This window comes from Aythya fuligula, chromosome 3 (genome assembly GCF_009819795.1).
Source record: "Aythya fuligula isolate bAytFul2 chromosome 3, bAytFul2.pri, whole genome shotgun sequence".
Taxonomy (NCBI): domain Eukaryota; kingdom Metazoa; phylum Chordata; class Aves; order Anseriformes; family Anatidae; genus Aythya; species Aythya fuligula.
In genome coordinates this window covers 60,977,058-60,989,181 of record NC_045561.1, presented here as the reverse complement: position 1 = coordinate 60,989,181, position 12,124 = coordinate 60,977,058, and positions in this window count along the sequence as shown.

Below are 12,124 nucleotides of genomic sequence, written 5' to 3'. Positions count from 1 at the left end.
TGCATCGGTAACAGAGCAGCTCATGAACCCTCTGAAGGTGTGAGAAACACTCCGTAGCCAATAACTTAGGCTCAGGCGAGGATCTCAGTGAAGTAGTAATTTATTCGCGATTGCAATGGCGGGCGCCCCACAAGCAGGAGAGAGCGCCTCTACTAGTTCCAAAACACAGTTTATATACCTTTTGATGGCAGGACCCTCCCCTGTTTCCCCACTGAGTGGGTAATCCAGGTTCACAATCTATCTGATGCTTCACAAACAATGCATGGCCTTCAGTCGCCGGCCTGTTAAATTTCAAATTTCTTTTGACATTTTTACTGCTTGAAGTGGTAATGTTTCTTCACTTATCTGACTTGACTTGACACCGTGATTTTCACCTAATTGTCCTAAGGAGTCTGATTGTCTGCATTTTACAAGGTCGCCTGCTAAACTTTCTTATCACTGTAAGCATATCTCAGTACCACATTCCCTCCTTCTAAACAATGTAACTCTGCAAAAACAACATTTCTATTCCCACAATTCCCCCCTTTTCTTTTTTTTATAAACTGTTGATTTTTGCAAAAACTCTTTTTATTTTTATTTATTTATTTATTTTAGTGTAATTTGGTAAATATCTTCCTCTTCTTCACTTTCTTTGCTCTCCATTTCCTCTAATATCATTTTATCTGAGTAGGGTGGTGGATCTATGGTCATTTGTTTCAATAATGTGGTTTCAATTAACCGCTGGACAAGTCCCCTTACACAGGGGATAACGCAACAGCCAATAGCTGTCAAAACTCCTGCTACTATAATCAAGGATGTAAATATGGACATTACCATCCCTTTCCATTTACCAAACCAAGATTTCAACCATCCTGTGATGGAAGCGTCTGCTCCCGAATTTTCTGCCAATTCATTGGCAAGGGTGGTAAGCCCTTGCAATGCTCTTGTTACTGTGCCATCCGGGGCAGTATTGTTAGGGATAAAAGTACAACGGTTGCCCAGCATCACGCATACACCACCCTTCTCCACAAGCATCATATCTAATGCTATCCTGTTTTCCCAAGCCATTTTGCTGATGGCATCTAGTTGTTCAGCGATTCCTCTCATCGTATCCTTGGTATAATTGATGAATCTCTGCTGATTATAATAGAAATAATTAATCCAATCCACATTTTTATTGATTGTTACCCACCAGAACAGTAACTCAAACCCTGCAGCAATTTAATTTTTGGCTTTATATTCATCCCGAACTCCTCTAGGTACCCCAACAGAATCTATGTATACTCTATCATCAAATGATATTCCTAAGCCTCCTTTACTTCTTCTGGGTATTTGTGATGTTTCTCTTTCAAATGCCAGGGTGAAGGGTATAGCTGATTGAACAAGTGCACAAGTGCCTTCCCAATTAGATGGTAGGGTGGACCGTAAGATCTTCCCTCCACCGTACCACCAGAGATCTGCCCTGGGGATCTCTAGTCTTGAGCAGTTTCCCATCAAGTCCTTGGTAGCACAAGGCAAATTCTCCCAGATGCCAGGTAGCACTCACACCCTGCCGTGAGAGGCAAGCTGTATGGTTACCTATAGCTGTAGAGAATGCAGGGGGAACTGTGATATTGTTATCATGCAAGAAACAGCAAAGAGAGACTTACAGGCCTCATTTCCCCAGGCAGTCTTTTCTTGGTACAATGCAATCATCCCTTGGGAGTCTTTGGTCCACCCCCATGGGAAGGGCACTATCTGGGCAATCGGTCATCCCGAGGCACAAGCATAGCAGTGGCTACGGTTGAGACTCTGGACAGTATATTTGACCCATTCTATCCAGGCATTCACGTCCCCATACCCTGTTTGAATCTCAAATGTTTGAACTGCCACATTTCAGAGGGCCTCCTGTTTACTCTCCTGTTTTCTCCTTGAGTTTCTCCCTTTCTCTGATGGCAATAGAGGATTGTTTCCATACAGCTATTCTCAATCTGGCTGTTGTGTCTCTCCCAGTTATTTGTTCTTTCTGCTCAATTGTCATTGGGCATTTAAATCTCCACAAGCTAACACCTCACAAGCATCAAACGTGACGGCTTGTGGTACATAACCCTCTGTCACAGTCACCCATATTTTGATGGGGTATCCCGTTTTTGCTATTATCTGGTCATGCCTTTTCCAAGTTACCAATTGACCGAGGCCTTCTCTGAGGCTTAGAATCACTAAAAACAAAATTAGTAATCAATTTTTCCCTGTCATTATTTTTAAACCTTAGGTTTCCAAATAATTATCGATACAAAAATAAGATGTACACTACTACTATAACAACCCCCCCCTTGGGAGCACTGCAGTTCACTATAGGTCTGTCCTTTCTCTCAATCACAAGTCACACTCGTTAGTTACCTGTGAAAATAAAAGGTTAGTTTACAATTGTAAGCTCTTATCCTGCTCAGAGTCCACTACGAGATTTTTTCTCTTCAATTTCAACTTCCAACAAGTCTTTTGTAGGAACAGCTTCCCAGGTACTAGCGTCGACAGATGCCTTCACTCGAGTATAGTGAGTCCAACCTTTTTCCGCAGTTCTTACGGCTGTTTCAGCGGTTAGTAATTGTCCTTCCCATTCAGGCCGGAGTTGACTCTTTCCAGGTCCGAATCAGGACCCAGTTTCCTGGATGATGGTGGTGAATGGGGAATTCCAAAGGTGGGGTTTGAGCCAACAACCCACAGGTCCTGAGAGATGACAAAGAAGAAGACAACCCCAGAATACAGCTCTTAAGGAAACTCTCTTATTTTGAATTGTGGTATCTCATCCCTTCTGCCCAGATCGGGCAATCTGAACAGCATCTCATATGGTGAAATTCCTACATCCTTTCTTGGTGCTGTTTAAACCTGTAGGAGTAAGCATTTTACCAAAGGAAGTTGGGTTTCTAACACTAGTTTAGTTAATTGCTTCTTTAATGTCTGATTCATTCGCTCCACCTTCCCAGAAGAGGAGGGGTGCCAGGGGCTGTGAAAATCCCACTCAATCTCTAAGGCCTGCTTTAACCCTTGCAGTAAAGCTTACACCCATCTAGTCACGTGGTCAATTAGGACAAACAAGTAACTCAGTAAAGTTTACCTGTATACTTTGGAAAGGTCAAACCCCTGGCTCCCGTCCCCCTCTAGATGGGTTACAGAACACCTTTTTATTTACCTTTTGACATATGGTACACCCGCTACATATGTGCTTCCCTAAAGTGTATATTCCTACACAGACATACTTTCTTAGCACAACATCACACATTGCTTGCACCTCCTAATGACTCTTCTGATGTAAAACAGTTAATATTTGCCTCATTATCACTTTATTCAGCATTTCTCTCCCATCAGGGAGTATCGATTTTCCTTCAGACTTCATGGCTCCTGATTCCTTAAAAAAATCTTTCTTTTAAAACTTTTTAGTTCTTTCTTAATTTTCAACAATTCCCTGAATCCTCTCTGCATTTATTCTTTGTTTTCCTTCAGACATTAGATGCCTTAAATACCTGACTTCTCTTTCTCCATATTGTAATTTATTTATTTATTTATTTATTAATACTCCCAAGCCCTGCTTTCCCAGAAAGTTGAATAGCTTGTTAGTAGCTTTCTTCACAACTCTTTTCTCCTGTCCTGACAATAGAAAACGATCCACATATTTGTTAACATTAATACCTCCTTGGGAGGTTGTAATTGCTCCAAAATCTTTTGTTATTTAAACTGACCCAAATAGATAGGTGGCCCTGTAAACCCCTGAGGTAAAATTGTCCACCTATATTGTTGCTTCCGCCCCCATTTAAGGGTCTTTCCAGTCAGAGGTGAATATACATGTATGTTTGCTCTCAGGGCCAGAGAGCACTCCATTAATAACACTGTTATTCCAGTCTAACAATTTACTATTTGAATGCCCAATTTAATCATCAAATCCCTTCCCAACAAATTAGTCCTTGCCTTGGGTACATACAATAATTACCCAGTGATCATTTTATCCCCTAGTCTCAGCTTGGTATCCCCCCCCAAAGTGGCACTGTTATCCCAGCCCCACTTTTTAGGGTTTCATTAGTTAATTTAATCCCTGATACTTTACAGGTCAGTAATGACCTAGCTGTTCCCCAGTGTATTAGGTTTGATGGCAAGGTTCGGGGGCTGTGAGCAGGGGGGTGGGAAACTGCAGTGGCAGCCCCCGTGAGAAAAAAAAAACCCGGAAGCCTCCCCGTGACAGATAAGGGACAATTTCATCTGGCCCTAAGGGGCCCACTGCTGCCCAGAGCCAAGCCATGAGCAATACAGTCCGTGCCTCTGTGAGAGCACATCCACGAAAACAAACAAACAAAGAAACAAACAAAAGCCTGCTGCTCAACAGCAGTTGGGAGAGCGAGAAACCCCCCCGCAGACACCAAAGTCAGTGCAGAAGGAGGGGGAGGAGGCGCTCCAGGCGCTGGAGCCGAAACCCCCCTGCGGCCGCTGGAGAGGCCCCTGGTGGAGCAGGCTGTTCCCCCCTCCCCGATGCTTGGGAAACTGAACAAACACCACAGCAAATATGCAAATATACCATAACTTCTAGACTGTTACTTAGATAATGCCTACATCCTCTTTCCCTGCTCATTCAACTTCAAACAGCTCTGTTAAATATTACATGCCACACCTATAACACCTTCAGCAACTCTTTTAACACTTCCTTTATCTTTTTCCAGCCTGTACTTTTCTAATACCAGCACCAAAGGCTCAGTCAGGGTCCAACTTAATTCCATACCTTTTCCCTCCAAGATACTGAAACAACATATCAATATAGCATATTTCATCCCATTTTCCTTCTTTCCTCCTTCTTCCACTCCAGATATTCCCATTCGAAGTGGCCAGCCTGGCCACACTTAAAACATCTTATCAAAGCCTGTCTCTGCTAGGACTCGGGCCACAACACAGGCAGCCTTCTTTGCCTGCCATTCCTTCATCTCTCTTCCTCTCCTTTCCATCCTGGCCCTGACTCCCCCTGAAGATTTTCTTCATCTTTCTCCAACCCTCTGCCTCACTACCCGCTGCACTGTCAATACCATTAGTTTCGATCTTTTTTTTTTTTTCTTTTTTTTTTTTTTTTTTTCCCTTCTTATCTCCCCTCCAGACACACCCCTCCAGGGCCTCCCGCAGGAGGGTCCCCCAGTGACTGTTCACTACATTCCCCCACCTTCTGAAGCATTTTCTGCGTATTTTGCAAGGCTTTAATCACACAATGAACTTTCAAGAGCCCTTGGGATACTGGATCCTCAGGTCTCATCCCCAAGTACTTTCTCATTCTAACCCGAAGTCTCTCATATGATTTCTGTGTTGCACACTATTATTATTCCAGCCAGGATTGGCAAGTGGGTATTTCTGCCCTGCCGGTATTACCCCTGGTCCTGGAGGATGAGCTCTTTCCCATTCTTGTATAGCAGCTCTCCTCCTGATCATTCACATTTCTTTCCCTGTAAACAACATACTTATAGACATAATTCCCTCCCCCAAGAGTATAAATCAGGTCGTAGGAACTGGTCTAATTGTTCAGCTAGGCTGTTGGGGTCCTTGAATAAAGACTTCCTCTCCTTCTTAAAAAGTCCTAACCTCTCTGCTGGTAAGGAGGAGGGGGTAGTTCACCTAAGAGGATACACAGTTAGTGTTAGTACTGTTAGTATCAGGGAAGGCAAAATTCTCAACATATCTTCTACCTTGTTCAAATTCTTGCCAGAGCCTAGAGTACGATCCTTCTTTAGGGACAGTGTTAATTACAGTCCCTGTCTCCCTTCCTGGAGTGACTGCTGCTGCCACCAGTTCAATATTAAGATTATAGGGAGCATAACTTGGCTCCTTCTCTGAAAAAGGAATCTTATTGTTTACACATAAATTTAAAGCCTGAATTTTCATCAGACCCGTATTTTGGCCAAAATACTGCTGTTTCCTTAATTGATTGTTTTGTCCAGACTGATACACAATGTTTAACCTTTTTTTTTTTTTTTTTAATTACTTTTCTTTTACAATCCCTCTAATTTTGGGATTATGTTTCCAATTTCTTATCATTTTTCAGGAAGAACTATTAGTAGGCACTCCCCCAGGGATATCTCCCTGTCCCCTGGAACTCATATTTTCCCATTTTTCCTAACCCTCACCAGTATGTGCTACAGAAATTTCCCTTCTGCAGTGTACCACACACCAACGTACTGAAAAATGGGGGTGTACCGCCAAGCACTTCCCCGTGCCAGCGTTACCGCACACCTATGAGTTTACCAGATTCCCTGGAACTCGTACTTCCCATCTTTCCTAACCCTCGCCAGTATGTGCTACAAAATTTTCCCTTCTGCAGTGTACCACACACCAACGTACTGAAAGATGGGGGTGTACCGCCAAGCACTTCCCCGTGCCAGCGTTACCGCACACCTGAGTTTACCAGATTCCCTGGTGTACTTCCAAGCACTTCCCCGTGCAAGGATTACCGTACACCAGATTCCCCTGGTGTAGTGCCAGCACTTCCCCGTGCAAGGGCTTACCATACACCAGATCACCCGACCCCCAAGGCAATACTTAATATTTCTTACCTTGGTCTGTGCACAGAGTTACCGGATCGATTCTTAAAAACCCGGAGTGCCTACCTTCTTCCTTTCCCCACTACTTCACGGATCCTGCCTCTTTAACCAGTCTCGGGCCCTCTGTCAGCTTTCCGCAGAACCGCCACCGTCGATGCACAGGACCGCTGAAATCAGCGGGGCATGCCTTCCTGCTGCTGCGGCGGTGGGGCTCCCCAGCAGGTGACTGGATCCCGGACGAGCCCCCAAATTGTGAGAAACACTCCGTAGCCAATAACTTAGGCTCAGGCGAGGATCTCAGTGAAGTAGTAATTTATTCGCGATTGCAATGGCGGGCGCCCCACAAGCAGGAGAGAGCGCCTCTACTAGTTCCAAAACACAGTTTATATACCTTTTGATGGCAGGACCCTCCCCTGTTTCCCCACTGAGTGGGTAATCCAGGTTCACAATCTATCTGATGCTTCACAAACAATGCATGGCCTTCAGTCGCCGGCCTGTTAAATTTCAAATTTCTTTTGACATTTTTACTGCTTGAAGTGGTAATGTTTCTTCACTTATCTGACTTGACTTGACACCGTGATTTTCACCTAATTGTCCTAAGGAGTCTGATTGTCTGCATTTTACAAGGTCGCCTGCTAAACTTTCTTATCACTGTAAGCATATCTCAGTACCACATTCCCTCCTTCTAAACAATGTAACTCTGCAAAAACAACATTTCTATTCCCACAAAGGGCAATCACCATGCCATGGTTTCGCACTGAATACAAAGGCTCCTTTCCAGCATGCTGGGTCTGAGGTTTGGGCATTGAAGAGGGAATGAGCAAGGAAGGAGGAGGGGACTGTGGACTGATGCCCAAACGACCATTTCTGAGAGTCCTTCTCCAAGCGTCAGGCAACAGATGTCGGATAAGCAACAACCTGCCCTGGATCTGGGCAAGTCTTTGTTTTTAAACAGAGGATTCTCACTAGTCTTCTGGCTCTTCTCTTCCCTGTCATCTTCTTCAAGGAGCTGGTGGAAGAAATGTGACGGGGCACAGTATCGCTGCCATCAGGGCAAAGGAAAGAACCTTATTAGTACCCTGCAGTACTACCCACAACACAGTGGGCAAAACACTACAAAAAATCAATACAGCAGAAGATTAAGCTCCAATGCACTCTGTTTGGTATGGGTATTAACACCTCCATCAGTAGTAGACTGAGATTTCTTAACAAAAGCATACGCGTCCTTAACTGTGTGACATGTCTCTCTCCTCTTCCTAACTCACCGAGTTCATAACCTAAATTACATAGAACAGTGGCTAAATTAGTTCATCATTGCTCAACTCCGATCTGAAAGGACAAAGCAAGAAGCAGAAGAGAATAATATTTGGGGAACTGGATAGCTTCAGGGGATAGTTAATGACAGGATAGAGAGACTTGAATGCCTGCATCACTGGTTTTAATTTGGTTCGGGGCAGTAGTGACACAAAGTCATTACCATATGATAGCTGTTTGTTTTCCTGCCTGAGAGGAGTTGGTGGTCTCAGTCTGTTCCTAGCTGGCAGATATCTGCATTACAAAAACCAGCAGCAAATTTCCCATTCTCACCAGCTGGCTGAGTTAAAAAGCAGGGTCAGATTTGGGAAAGGGGCAGGGCTGATGTGTCACCTGAGCAACAGGCTGAAGCCAGCTGCGGGAACAGCCCGAAATGAGGACATTGCCATGCCTCGCCTGTGACAGGAGCCTGCTGTCACCTCCACCTTGCACAAGGGACCAACATTTGGCTAAATATGGAGCTGGACACTTTGCAAAACCCCTGGGTAAACCATTCACTTTCATGGATTCTGGATTTTTTTTTTTTCCCTTTATTTGCTTGGTGGCAGTAAAGTTACTCCTGGACAATAACATTTCTGATTGGGTTTTTATTGTTATTGTTTGCAATGTGGCAGTGCCCGCAGGTCATAGCCAGGATTGTGGCTCTGTTGTGATAGATGCTCACAAACTACTAGTAAGAGACAGTCCCTGCCTTGATGGAGTTAAAATTTAAATAGAAAAGTCTGACGGTGGTGAAAGAAGTGAGATGCTATTATCCTCATTTTACAAATTTGGGGGGGGTGAGGAGGGGGGGCTGAGCTCCTGGTGCTCTTGCTGTGAAAGTTGTGGATGTTTCAGTGCTACTGAAAAAAAGAACGGCAGAATCAGGACTTGAGCTTTTGGGCGCCAGCCTAACCCTGATGGATAGCTTGCAGAGCAAATGTAGAAAAGCTGGAAAATCATGTTCCCTTAAGACACTTCTTCCATCTGCTGCTGCAGTACCTGATCATTTGAGGTTCTCAGGCACGCTGCTCTGTGGGTTGAGAAGGCTGGGGCAAGAAATACATATTGTTTAAGGTCTTGTTTCACAGCTTCTCCTCCTTGCAAAAATGAATTTCCATCATGGCCTCTAGGATGAGCAGAATAATATTTATGGTGGAGACCCTCTTCTCTTTTCCAGAGATTTTATGACTGTGAAACTGTGGAAGAGCTTGTGTGCATCCTTGGTTTTCAGTGCTATCCTAGCAGCAAAGTCTCCAAAGCCAGCCAAATAAAGATAGAGCTTTAGGACAAGCAGACAGTCTTTTAAACTAGGAACAGGACCAAATCTTTTCTCTCATTTCAAAATGAGTCAAGAAACTGCCACATAAACCTTGAGAAAAGACGTTCGTCTGTGAGCAGGACACGGGATGTGGTTATTAGAAGACAATGTACCTCCAAGTGCCTCTTTGGAGATCATTTATATCTTCTTTGATTGTTCTATCTACCTACGGATGGTGAGAAAAAAATGAACAAAACATTCAAGCTTATAACACAAGGCAGCAACAGGAAACACGCTTGAGAAGAAGAGATGGGGAAGTCTCGAAAGCAGCCATGGAACTCTAGGGTCTACAAAACCAGGGTGCAAGCGATCTCAGTGAGACTACTGACCAACCTCACCTGATTGTTACATGGATTTTTGCCAAGTAAATCATCAAGCCCACTCATTAGGCACATCTGATCAATGCATACAGATAAATAAAATGCTTCATGGTTGGAATACAACATTCATAAAATGATGGGCAAAGTTTATTTATCATAAAAATATGATATACTAGTATTTGAAAAAAAAATCTGTCTGGTAGAGCAACAATTGGTGATTTGTGGCTTAGAAAGAGCACAGGATCAGCTGGATTATCTCCTGTGTTACCTTGTGTCCTTCTCTTTCTGAAATAGGGAGTGAAGGAAGTTACAGCTGCAGTAGTACTGGGGGTGGCCAGAAGATACCTGACCACTGCACTGCTTTGAAGCACATTAACTGGGAGCAACCAAAACAAAAGTAGGAATGTATGACTTAGGGTCTATATCCACCCCCATCTCTTCCTTCAGACCTCGTCATTGGTATTGGATGGCTTTATTTCCACTGGCAGCAAGGCTCAAAGTGTGAGGAAAGACAAGACTGCAAGTAGCCTGTCACTATTTTAAGTCTTTGACAATCATGTAGCTTAAAAAAGTGGCCATTGACGTATTCTGGAGTTCCATCACATGGTTGGAAGCCCCACAAAATTCTAGTTTTTCTAGATGTTTGGGATTTCAAATTTTGTTCCAAATCAGAATAACGGTGCTCTCTACCTCCAGAAAGTCATGGAGAAAATTAATTATAGCTCAATGGAAACATGATTCAGCTTTTCAAATTTTGTATTATTTTGTAATATATAATATAAAATGAAATATTTTGAAACCAAAACTCATTTTGAAAGAAGAAATTGAAACATTTAGCTTGGAAATGTCAAAACGAGATGTTCCCACACTGTTGGAACATCCCTCCACCACTTACTCTTTTTTAAATGACATTTTCAGTGAAACCGACACAAGTTTGCAAAGCGATCTGATTTTGACAGGGTTGCATTTTCCAGTGGAAAGCTGTTCTTTCAGAGGTTTTCCAACCAGCTCCACCAGGAACAGGTGTCACAGGATCGCAACAACCTTCCCCTTGCCAAATCGCTAAATTAAAGGCGAGATCTGGATAAACGTTTGGGGAGCTCAAGGCACGAGGGGTCACAGGACACCCCACCATGAAGAAGGCTGAGAAGCTGGTGCTCGAGTCACCTCTGGCTATCGATACCGAACTGCTGTGCCTGTGGGATGAACTGGCAGTAGCAACTGTGGAGGATTTTTAGGGGGAAAAAAAAGCCACCTCGGTGTGTAGGCATGGCTACATTTGTCAACATCACAATTTCCCTCTCTGCTCTCTGAGTTTAGAAGTGACAGAAAGAAGGATTACCCCGAGATTGGAGTAAATCCCAGTTCAGGATGGGGATCTTTTATCCAGCCATGAGCGTGGAGGTGGAACAAGCAGTAAGTAACGCGTTGCCCTAAATTCACCCCGTGGGCTGACTTGTGTCCAGCGACGTCCTCTGGATGGGACTTGCCTTTGCTGAGGAGCTGCGTTCCTCCATGACTGCGGAAGAGAAGCTTAACCAAGTAGGTTCACATTAAAGGCAAAAGTACCAACCTTTCAGGGAAAAAGAATCAAATGAAAACTCTCAGTCCTCTGAGGAGAAGTCGGTACTTTCTGAAATGTAAAGCCAAAGAGAAATCTGCTCTGATTTTACTGCAGTGTTAAATAAAGTTCTTTTTACACACCAGCACTTTTGAATTACCAAACAGACTGACTAATATCAGAAGCTTGAGTTGGGCACAAATGAGTTAGCCTTTTTTCTTCTCCAATTTTCTCACAGGAATGCCACTTGAAAATGCTTCCTTTCTTGTTAATTTAACGATTATCATCAGGAAGAGCCAGCGGTGGGAAGGAAAAAAAAAATGTAGGCAGTAATTACGATTGAGCAGAATCGGTATGGGACTAAGCACAAGGGAAGACGAGACCGAGGCAGCGGGTCTGGGATCCTCAGCAGATGCACCAGCCCGCTTCCCCAGAGCCCTGAGATGCTGAGTGCCTCAAGCCCTGGGGGCCCAGACGGAGAAACCTTCGAGGGGAAGGCTCACCATCAGATGGCTCACACCTCTCGGGTTGGGCATCCCCGAAAATACTGCCACCCAAAGTCTTTAATCCTCGCTCGTGAAGAGCGTAGCTCCCTGTGGGTTTCTCCTCTGAGGGATGAGGGACCCGGGCTATTCCTCTGCCACGGGTGGATGTGGTAGATGGACCAGTTAATGTCTTTAGACACTATGACAAATGATAAATATTTATCATGTTTCTGTATTAATACATGTGAAGACAAATACATATTTATGACACTGCAGAGGGAGAAGCACACGGAGCAAAGCCAGCTGGATATCACATTCTTTAGGAACCGTCTTTCGAATAAACCCCAGCCTGCCAGTTGTCCTTGCGCCTTCGGAGCCACCTCAGCCCGGGGAGATGAGGGATTCCCCGCGACGTGCCCGCCACCCCCATGGCTGTTGCACCAGCACAAGACCACCACAGCCACTCTCTGCCAGCCTCGGGGGTAACGTGGGGAACAAATGCTGGCAAAACTCCAGTGCCCCGCAGCAGGGCACCACCACGCAGAGATGCACCGTGCCTTGAGGCGCACCGCTGATGGGCGAAGCCCCTCGGGGTGCCTCCCCAAACCCACCCTCAAGCCCTC